Source organism: Rutidosis leptorrhynchoides, chromosome 3 (genome assembly GCF_046630445.1).
Source record: "Rutidosis leptorrhynchoides isolate AG116_Rl617_1_P2 chromosome 3, CSIRO_AGI_Rlap_v1, whole genome shotgun sequence".
In the NCBI taxonomy this organism is placed as follows: Eukaryota; Viridiplantae; Streptophyta; class Magnoliopsida; order Asterales; family Asteraceae; genus Rutidosis; species Rutidosis leptorrhynchoides.
Genome location: NC_092335.1, coordinates 303392749 through 303404080, shown reverse-complemented (window position 1 = coordinate 303404080; position 11332 = coordinate 303392749).

The window sequence follows — 11332 nt, the reverse complement described above, 5'->3', positions numbered from 1 at the left end:
CCCTTAGGATTGAAAGTTTATGTGGGTGCTAAGGTATTGAAAAGTAGACGTAACCAGGCAGTACCCTATGAGGGATCTCATCCTCAGGTAGAGAGAGGCTCAGACGAGGAAATGGAGGAGGCGGAAGACATTAGGGATGTCTTTCGAGATGCTATTCTTGACGTCCACGTTCGTATAGATGAGGAAGCAATGACGAACGTGGCCAGACATAGTATGTATGAGCAGTGGAACTCCGAACGAGTATACGAGGATTACAGGCGACGCTAACACGATAGCTGGTTAGTTCATCTGCACCAAATCATGAGCCAGCTATCATATCAGGTACCAAATAACTATGTACCTACTCGACCTGCTCATTTTCCGCCACATAGCCCCGATATCCGACCACCCTTTAACCGGTATGACTATAACCAAGCCTATCAAACACCTATAACCAACAATGGAACCCACCTGACGAGATGAACTAGAACCCATATCCAGACTGATTTAGTTCCATTTGGTTATTTATATGATTTTTATGTTTTTATCTTTTTACTTATTCATGTTTAAACTTATGTTATTGAATATACTTATGTAATCTTTATCATTTTTATTATTATTGTGTACTAATATTTCACATTTAGGATTTGAAAGTGGGATATTAAGTCCCATTTCAAATTGCCATGCATGTTTATATTTGTATGTATGTATATTGTAAATTGTACAAAACAGGGTAAAATAACGCATTTTCAAAGACTGGCATTAAGTTCAGCAAAAGCTACTAATTTTGACGACAAGATGACAAATAAATGTGATGTAACAACAGACGAAATGAACAAATGATATGCACCATTTATCATTCAGCAACCAAACGCCAATATGTTTGGAAACTTTGGTAAAATTTAATCATTTTTACGCTAATCACCCTCAATAATTTAAATTGTTACTGATTTCTTGCAAATGAGGGCATTGCAAGATCTTAAGTGTGGGAAGGGGATAAATTCTTTCGGATTTTTAAAATTTTTATCTTAAACACTTGGTTATCATTAAAAATACTAGTAACATAGTAGTTGTATTAGAATCTAGTGCTCTCTGATAATAAAGAACAGCCCTAGTCTTATATACTGACTACCCAATTCTAGTAAAATTTTTCAAAATTTTCAATTAAATGAACTCAAAATCATGTTTATACATATTTATGAACGATAAAACTAGGTGTTAACACCGAAATTATTGTTACCTCAGAAAGGACATAAATTGAGAAACAAACCAAAATATTAAAATTCATTTAAAATGGAATAGAGGACAATAAAAAGGAAAATAAAAGCCAAGTGTGGGAAAAATTACCAAGTTATCTTAAACATATGTCACATATTTCTGTAACAAATAACTGAAAATACTTTTTCTTTGGACTAAACTAAACTATTTTACCCGATGAAAGAAAAGAAGAGATGGATCTACACGATGAATCAATTCCATCATTAAAAGGAAGTAAAGTCTTCCGAAAAAGAAACGCGCTTCTTGATTTAGGTCATGAAGTTGTCGTCCAGACCAGCTGTAGGTTGATGAAAAACCTAGAAAAGTCATCACTAAAATCAGCAGGAAATCCACGGACCTCAGCATTAAACAGGGTTGCCAAGTGGTCAGATTTATCCTAACCATGAGAAGGATTTATCTCGTAAAATGGGGGGGGGGGCACCGTGCAAATTAGCTGGATAAGACTAATGAATCAGATCCCCAGAAAGGATAATCTCCTTAAAGATTAAAAATCAGCTTTTAAGCCGGATATTACTCAATCTTAGAGATTGACCTTAAAGATTGAGAATTCAAACTCATGGAATTCAATGATATCTAAACTCGAGTTTGAACGAGAAAATATTTTGATCAAATTATAAACCGATTTGTTTTCTGAAAACCCATTTTCAATACGTTCATTACCATTGAACGTAAAATCCTAGGAATTCACCTGGAATTCATTAGGTCATCTGAACCAAATCGGGTGTCAACCGTAAGAACGGTGGTTGCATAGCATGGTTAAAGACAGGACCTTGTGCCAGACCGACAAATTATATGGGTGAGCTTTACTATTGCTCCTACAAAGGATAGTAATTGCGTCCAATACGTTATAGACCATAATTAAAAGCATGTCAGGGGACATTGCCTTAACAGTTGCTTGTTCAAACGCTTTCCTTTACAACCGGACGGTAGTTTACCGAAAGGTAATATACGGGACAAGTAAACTGGACGTGTTGCTTTCCTAATACAAGGTTAGCAAGTGTGTGACACAAAACCGCAAGTTTTGAGCTAAAATTTTCAAATCTGAAACCCACCAAGCCCACAAAAATATTTTGCAAACACCGGTGAAGGGTTATTCCGGAAAACTTATCTAGGGTAAAAACTAGATTTAATTTTTAAAAGATCAACTATTTTCATAAAGATCCAATTTCCTTAATGGATCTAAATTTTATAGTCATGTGGGACTGTAAACCACATCGTTACTACCATTGTTTATACCGCCGTAAAGAAATCACTGATGTACAAAGTGTGAAGAATAAAGAAGTGATTCTAGTATTTAAGACTATATTGCTTGAGGACAAGCAACGCTCAAGTGTGGGAATATTTGATAAGGCTAAAAACGAACATATATTTCATAGCATTATTCCTCAAGAAAGACAAGCTTTTAGTTGCAACTGTTCTATTTACAAGTGATATTCGTTTAAATAATAAAAGGTGAAGACAAAAGACAGATTCGATGAATTGAAGACGCAAACGACCAAAAAGCTCAAAAGTACAAAATACAATCAATGAGGTTCCAATTATTGATAAGAAATGTCTCAAAATTACAAGAGTACAAGATTCAAAACGCAAAGTACAAGATATTAAATTGTACGCAAGGACGTTCGAAAATCCGGAACCGAGACCAGAGTCAACTCTCAACGTTCAACGCAACGGACTAAAAATTACAAGTTAACTATGCACATAAATAAAATATAATATTTAAATAATTCTTATAATTATTTATATATTATATTATTATTTATAAACGTCGGCAAGAAAGAAAACAAAGATATGTGACTTCTCCCAGCTGGCCATGTGATCGCATGGCCTGGAGGCACAAAAGCCATGCGATCGCATGGCTCTGAAATCCAGCCCAGGTCCTATAAATTCAACGCGTTTTGGCCAAAATAAACACATCTTTTTCTTCTTCACTCAACGTAATATTTATATTTATATTTTAATTTTAATTTTAATTTTAAATCCTAATAATAAGGGTATGTTAGCGAATGTTGTAAGGGTGTAAGTCGAAATTCTGTCCATGTAACGCTACGCTATTTTTAATCATTGTAAGTTATGTTCAACCTTTTTAATTTAATGTCTCGTAGCTAAGTTATTATTATGCTTATTTAATCCGAAGTAATCATGATGTTGGGCTAAAAATATTAAAATTGGGTAATTGGGCTTTGTACCATAATTGGGGTTTGGACAAAAGAACGACACTTGTGGAAATTAGACTATGGGCTATTAATGGGCTTTATATTTGTTTAACTAAATGATAGTTTGTTAATTTTAATATAAAGATTTACAATTGGACGTCCCTATAAATAACCATATACACTCGATCGGACACGATGGGCGGGATATTTATATGTACGAATAATCGTTCATTTAACCGGACACGGGAATGGATTAATAGCCACTAGAATTATTAAAACAGGGGTGAAATTATGTACAAGGACACTTGGCATAATTGTTAACAAAGTATTAAAACCTTGGGTTACACTCAGTCGACATCCTGGTGTAATTATTAAACAAAGTAATAAAACCTTGTTACAGTTTAAGTCCCAAATTAGTTGGAATATTTAACTTCGGGTATAAGGATAATTTGACGAGGACACTCGCACTTTATATTTATGACTGATGGACTGTTATGGACAAAAACCAGACGGACATATTAAATAATCCAGGACAAAGGACAATTAACCCATGGGCATAAAACTAAAATCAACACGTCAAACATCATGATTACGGAAGTTTAAATAAGCATAATTCTTTTATTTCATATTTAATTTCCTTTATTTTATATTTAATTGCACTTCTAATTATAGCACTTTTATTTATTGTTATTGTATTTAATTGCACTTTTAATTATCGTACTTTTTAATTATCGCAAGTTTATTTTATCGCACTTTTATTATTTGCAATTTCATTATCGTTATTTACTTTATGCTTTAAATTAAGTCTTTTATTTATTTAATATTTTACATTTGGTTTTAACTGCGACTATAGTTTTAAAATCGACAAACCGGTCATTAAACGGTAAAAACCCCCCTTTATAATAATAATATTACTTATATATATTTGTATTTTTATAAATTTAAACTAATATAGCGTTAAGCTTTGTGAAAAAGATTCCATGTGGAACGAACCGGACTTACTAAAAACTACACTACTGTACGATTAGGTACACTATCTATAAGTGTTGTAGCAAGGTTTAAGCATATCCATTCAATAAATAAATAAATATCTTGTGTAAAATTGTATCGTATTTAATAGTATTTCCTTGTAAAATATAAAGCTATTTTATATACACCTCGCATAACATCACCTATCCTTAAACACTTCGAACAAAAAGTGTACCACAAATTACGCGAACTATATGTCATACCCCGTCCAAATTCTTCTGAACGAATACAATAACATCTGGTACCATCGCGATGAACTGAATTCTATATGCCATAAATGACTCCATGTAAATGAGTAAATGCACAGCGGAAGGTTTCTTTCATACCTGAGAATAAACATGCTTTCAAGTGTCAACCAAAAGGTTGGTGAGTTCATAGGTTTACCATAAAACAATAAAATTCATCATTTTGATAGACCACAAGATTTAAATCATGCATGGTACAAATGGGCCCGAATCCTATACCCACCTGTAATGTACATGCGATATCTTTTAAATACAGTACACATTTCTATTGTACGAAATCATCTTTCATAAATCTTAGTAACCGTATACATATCTCGTGCACAAAAATAACATACACATAACCTGAGTAAAAAAAATCATTCTCTCGATACATAACATTCACTTCAATTGGTGGCAATTATCATGTCCACATAATTCAATGGTGGCAATTATCATGTCCACATAATTTAATGGTGGCAATTATCATGTCCACATAATTCAATAGTGGCAATTATCATGTCCACATAATTTAATAATAATTCGCAGAACTTCTGTCTGCATAATAATTCATTCGAGGAATGTTTTGCTTGTGTCTATCTCGTCAAACATTTATAAAATCATTTCATGTATTCGCAGTTCAAAATATATTTCAAAAGCATTTAATAAAGCAGTTGTAGAAACAGCGCATGCATTCTCAGTCCCAAAAATGTAAAGAGTAAAAGGGAATCAAATGAACTCACCTAATGTATTTTGTAGTAAAAATACATATGACGACATTGAACAATGCAGGGTTGGCCTTGGATTCACGAACCTATATCATTTATGTATATTAACACGTGTAATTGTAATCGAACAAGTTTATATATTATTCTTAGTGATATAATTATTATTTTTAATAATTTATAGGTTTTATTAATAATATAGTTAGATATATTTACTTTATTTACTTTAGTTAAATAATTAGTATTTGTTAAAAAAATATTAATATAGTTATGTTATATGTAGTAAATATGGTTTTATATAACTAGTAGTCATTCGATAAAATAATATTGATAATAATAAATAAAAGTTGTTTCATCCTATAATAATAATAATAATAATAATAATAATAATAATAATAATAATAATAATAATAATAATAATAATAATAATAATAATAATAATAATAATAATAGTTATACTAATAAAAATGGTAATTTTATAAAAATGATACTTTTAATAATAATGAATACTAGTAATAAAAACTATAAAGATAATTATTTTACTACTAATAATAATACTAATATGTATGAGAATAATAATAAAAATAATATTGGTAATAATAATAATCCTAATGATAATCCTAATAAAAATGTTACTTTTTAAGGAAAATGATAATAAAAATATTACTTTCATTAAAAATGATAATCTTTATAATTTTAACTATAATGATAATTTTTGGAATAACATGAATATTTATAATAAATAATAATAATAATAATAATAATAATAATAATAATAATAATAATAATAATAATAATAATAATAATAATAATAATAATAATAATAATAATAGTATTACTACCTTAAAAGAAAAGGCTTCAAAAAGAACATAAACTGTCTTAGTGCGGATTTGAACACACGACCTCTCGTTCACACAACAAATACCAATACCATTCATCCAGTATAGTATTTCTGAGATTAACTCATATCATTATATTTTATCCCCAATCTCGGCCCGACTACTCAAGCACGGCCCAACAGACAACTTGATCTCGGCCCATCAACTAAAACAAGTCTCCAGCCCAATTTAATTAATTGACGAGCCCAACAGACTATTCCATAAGCCTACTTAAACAAAGCAAACCATGGCCTAATAATTTATCATGAGTTCACGGTCCAACCCTAAATTAAATTGTAAAAAAATAAAACGCCATGGCCTGGTTTCGAACTCGTGACCTCTCGTTCAAGCCAACACACACTAAACCATTGATCTGTCTGCTACTATTTGTTATAACTATAATTTTTAATCCTTTTAACCCAATTATCCCAACTACTATTTCTTCTTCAAGATAATTAATCGACCAGTGTAATAACAATCATATTGCCAACCTCTACAATCATAATCATAATTATCTTATTATCTAATTATCATCATCGCGTTCATCATTTTCTTAATCCCGTCATCTTCGTTAGTATCATCATAATCATAATTATCTTGTTGAACGATGTGGTGGGTTTCGATCGGTGGGGCTGTGGGGTGGTTCGAACGGGAATGATGGTGGTGTACATGGTGGAGATGTTGGTTGGTTTAAAGAGGATTGTAACCGGAGAACATGTGTCGATCAATAGAAGTTGCAAGTGGGTGTGGGTTTCAATCGAAAGTAGAAACAAAGTGCAGCAGAAATTATTTTAAAGGTTTGGCGATTATGGGGGTTTTAAGGTTCACGAAGGAGAGAATTAGGAAGAAGAAGGGTGTCGGTTTCATGGTGGACACAGGAGATAGGAGAGTACACGATGGTGGTTTCAAGGTGTCCCGTTATGCAGAAAAGTAGATCTGGAGGTGGTTTTGTGGTGTAAGGTGACTCATGGTGGTGGTTGTTATGGTGATGTGAGAAGGTGGTAGAGATGCTAACCGAAGTTGGAGATCGATGGTGGAAGGTGCCCTCGGTTGAAATGTCCCGTTCTTATTGATTAAAAACGTTCCATATTAATTGATTTCGTTGCGAGGTTTTGACCTCTATATGAGACGTTTTTCAAAGACTGCATTCATTTTTAAACAAACCATAACCTTTATTTCATCAATAAAGGTTTAAAAAGCTTTACGTAGATTATCAAATAATGATAATCTAAAATATCCTGTTTACACACGACCATTACATAATGGTTTACAATACAAATATGTTACAACAAAATAAGTTTCTTGAATGCAGTTTTTACACAATATCATACAAGCATGGACTCCAAATCTTGTCCTTATTTAAGTATGCGACAGCGGAAGCTCTTAATAATCACCTGAGAATAAACATGCTTAAAACGTCAACAAAAATGTTGGTGAGTTATAGGTTTAACCTATATATATCAAATCGTAACAATAGACCACAAGATTTCATATTTCAATACACATCCCATACATAGAGATAAAAATCATTCATATGGTGAACACCTGGTAACCGACAATAACAAGATGCATATATAAGAATATCCCCATCATTCCGGGACACCCTTCGGATATGATATAAATTTCGAAGTACTAAAGCATCCGGTACTTTGGATGGGGTTTGTTAGGCCCAGTAGATCTATCTTTAGGATTCGCGTCAATTAGGGTGTCTGTTCCCTAATTCTTAGATTACCAGACTTAATAAAAAGGGGCATATTCGATTTCGATAATTCAACCATAGAATGTAGTTTCACGTACTTGTGTCTATTTTGTAAATCATTTATAAAACCTGCATGTATTCTCATCCCAAAAATATTAGATTTTAAAAGTGGGACTATAACTCACTTTCACAGATTTTTACTTCGTCGGGAAGTAAGACTTGGCCACTGGTTGATTCACGAACCTATAACAATATATACATATATATCAAAGTATGTTCAAAATATATTTACAACACTTTTAATATATTTTGATGTTTTAAGTTTATTAAGTCAGCTGTCCTCGTTAGTAACCTACAACTAGTTGTTCACAGTTAGATGTACAGAAATAAATCGATAAATATTATCTTGAATCAATCCACGACCCAGTGTATACGTATCTCAGTATTGATCACAACTCAAACTATATATATTTTGGAATCAACCTCAACCCTGTATAGCTAACTCCAACATTCACATATAGAGTGTCTATGGTTGTTCCGAAATATATATAGATGTGTCGACATGATAGGTCGAAACATTGTATACGTGTCTATGGTATCTCAAGATTACATAATATATATTACAAGTTGATTAAGTTATGGTTGGAATAGATTTGTTACCAATTTTCACGTAGCTAAAATGAGAAAAATTATCCAATCTTGTTTTACCCATAACTTCTTCATTTTAAATCCGTTTTGAGTGAATCAAATTGCTATGGTTTCATATTGAACTCTATTTTATGAATCCAAACAAAAAAAGTATAGGTTTCTAGTCGGAAAAATAAGTTACAAGTCGTTTTTGTAAAGGTAGTCATTTCAGTCGAAAGAACGACGTCTGACCATTTTAGAAAACATACTTCCACTTTGAGTTTAACCATAATTTTTGGATATAGTTTCATGTTCATAATAAAAATCATTTTCTCAGAATAACAACTTTTAAATCAAAGTTTATCATAGTTTTTAATTAACTAACCCAAAACAGCCCGCGGTGTTACTACGACGGCGTAAATCCGGTTTTACGGTGTTTTTCGTGTTTCCAGGTTTTAAATCATTAAGTTAGCAAATCATATAGATATAGAACATGTGTTTAGTTGATTTTAAAAGTCAAGTTAGAAGGATTAACTTTTGTTTGCGAACAAGTTTAGAATTAACTAAACTATGTTCTAGTGATTACAAGTTTAAACCTTCGAATAAGATAGCTTTATATGTATGAATCGAATGATGTTATGAACATCATTACTACCTTAAGTTCCTTGGATGAACCTACTGGAAAAGAGAAAAATGGATCTAGCTTCAATGGATCCTTGGATGGCTCAAAGTTCTTGAAGCAAAATCATGACACGAAAACAAGTTCAAGTAAGATCATCACTTGAAATAAGATTGTTATAGTTATAGAAATTAAACCAAAGTTTGAATATGATTATTACCTTGTATTAGAATGATAACCTACTGTAAGAAACAAAGATTTCTTGAGGTTGGATGATCACCTTACAAGATTGGAAGTGAGCTAGCAAACTTGAAAGTATTCTTGATTTTATGAAACTAGAACTTTTGGAATTTATGAAGAACACTTAGAACTTGAAGATAGAACTTGAGAGAGTTCAATTAGATGAAGAAAACTGAAGAATGAAAGTGTTTGTAGGTGTTTTTGGTCGTTGGTGTATGGATTAGATATAAAGGATATGTAATTTTGTTTTCATGTAAATAAGTCATGAATGATTACTCATATTTTTGTAATCTTATGAGATATTTCATGCTAGTTGCCAAATGATGGTTCCCACATGTGTTAGGTGACTCACATGGGCTGCTAAGAGATGATCATTGGAGTGTATATACCAATAGTACATACATCTAAAAGCTGTGTATTGTACGAGTACGAATACGGGTGCATACGAGTAGAATTGTTGATGAAACTGAACGAGAATGTAATTGTAAGCATTTTTGTTAAGTAGAAGTATTTTGATAAGTGTATTGAAGTCTTTCAAAAGTGTATAAATACATATTAAAACACTACATGTATATACATTTTAACTGAGTCGTTAAGTCATCGTTAGTCGTTACATGTAAGTGTTGTTTTGAAACCTTTAGGTTAACGATCTTGTTAAATGTTGTTAACCCAATGTTTATAATAACAAAAGAGATTTTAAATTATTATATTATCATGATATTATGATGTACGAATATCTCTTAATATGATATATATACATTAAATGTTGTTACAACGATAAACGTTACATATATGTCTAGTTTCAAAATCATTAAGTTAGTAGTCTTGTTTTTACATATGTAGTTCATTGTTAATATAATTAATGATATGTTTACTTATCATAATATCATGTTAACTATATATATAACCATATATATGTCATCATATAGTTTTTTTACAAGTTTTAACGTTCGTGAATCACCGGTCAACTTGGGTGGTCAATTGTCTATATGAAACCTATTTCAATTAATCAAGTCTTAACAAGTTTGATTGCTTAACATGTTGGAAACATTTAATCATGTAAACATCAATCTCAATTAATATATATAAACATGGAAAAGTTCGGGTCACTACAGTACCTACCCGTTAAATAAATTTCGTCCCGAAATTTTAAGCTGTTGAAGGTGTTGACGAATCTTCTGGAAATAGATGCGGGTATTTCTTCTTCATCTGATCTTCACGCTCCCAGGTGAACTCGGGTCCTCTACGAGCATTCCATCGAACCTTAACAATTGGTATCTTGTTTTGCTTAAGTCTTTTAACCTCACGATCCATTATTTCGACGGGTTCTTCGATGAATTGGAGTTTTTCGTTGATTTGGATTTCATCTAACGGAATAGTGAGATCTTCTTTAGCAAAACATTTCTTCAAATTCGAGACGTGGAAAGTGTTATGTACAGCCGCGAGTTGTTGAGGTAACTCAAGTCGGTAAGCTACTGGTCCGACACGATCAATAATCTTGAATGGTCCAATATACCTTGGATTTAATTTCCCTCGTTTACCAAATCGAACAACGCCTTTCCAAGGTGAAACTTTAAGCATGACCATCTCTCCAATTTCAAATTCTATATCTTTTCTTTTAATGTCAGCGTAGCTCTTTTGTCGACTTTGGGCGGTTTTCAACCGTTGTTGAATTTGGATGATCTTCTCGGTAGTTTCTTGTATAATCTCCGGACCCGTAATCTGTCTATCCCCCACCTCACTCCAACAAATCGGAGACCTGCACTTTCTACCATAAAGTACTTCAAACGACGCCATCTCAATGCTTGAATGGTAGCTGTTGTTGTAGGAAAATTCTGCTAACGGTAGATGTCGATCCCAACTGTTTCCGAAATCAATAAC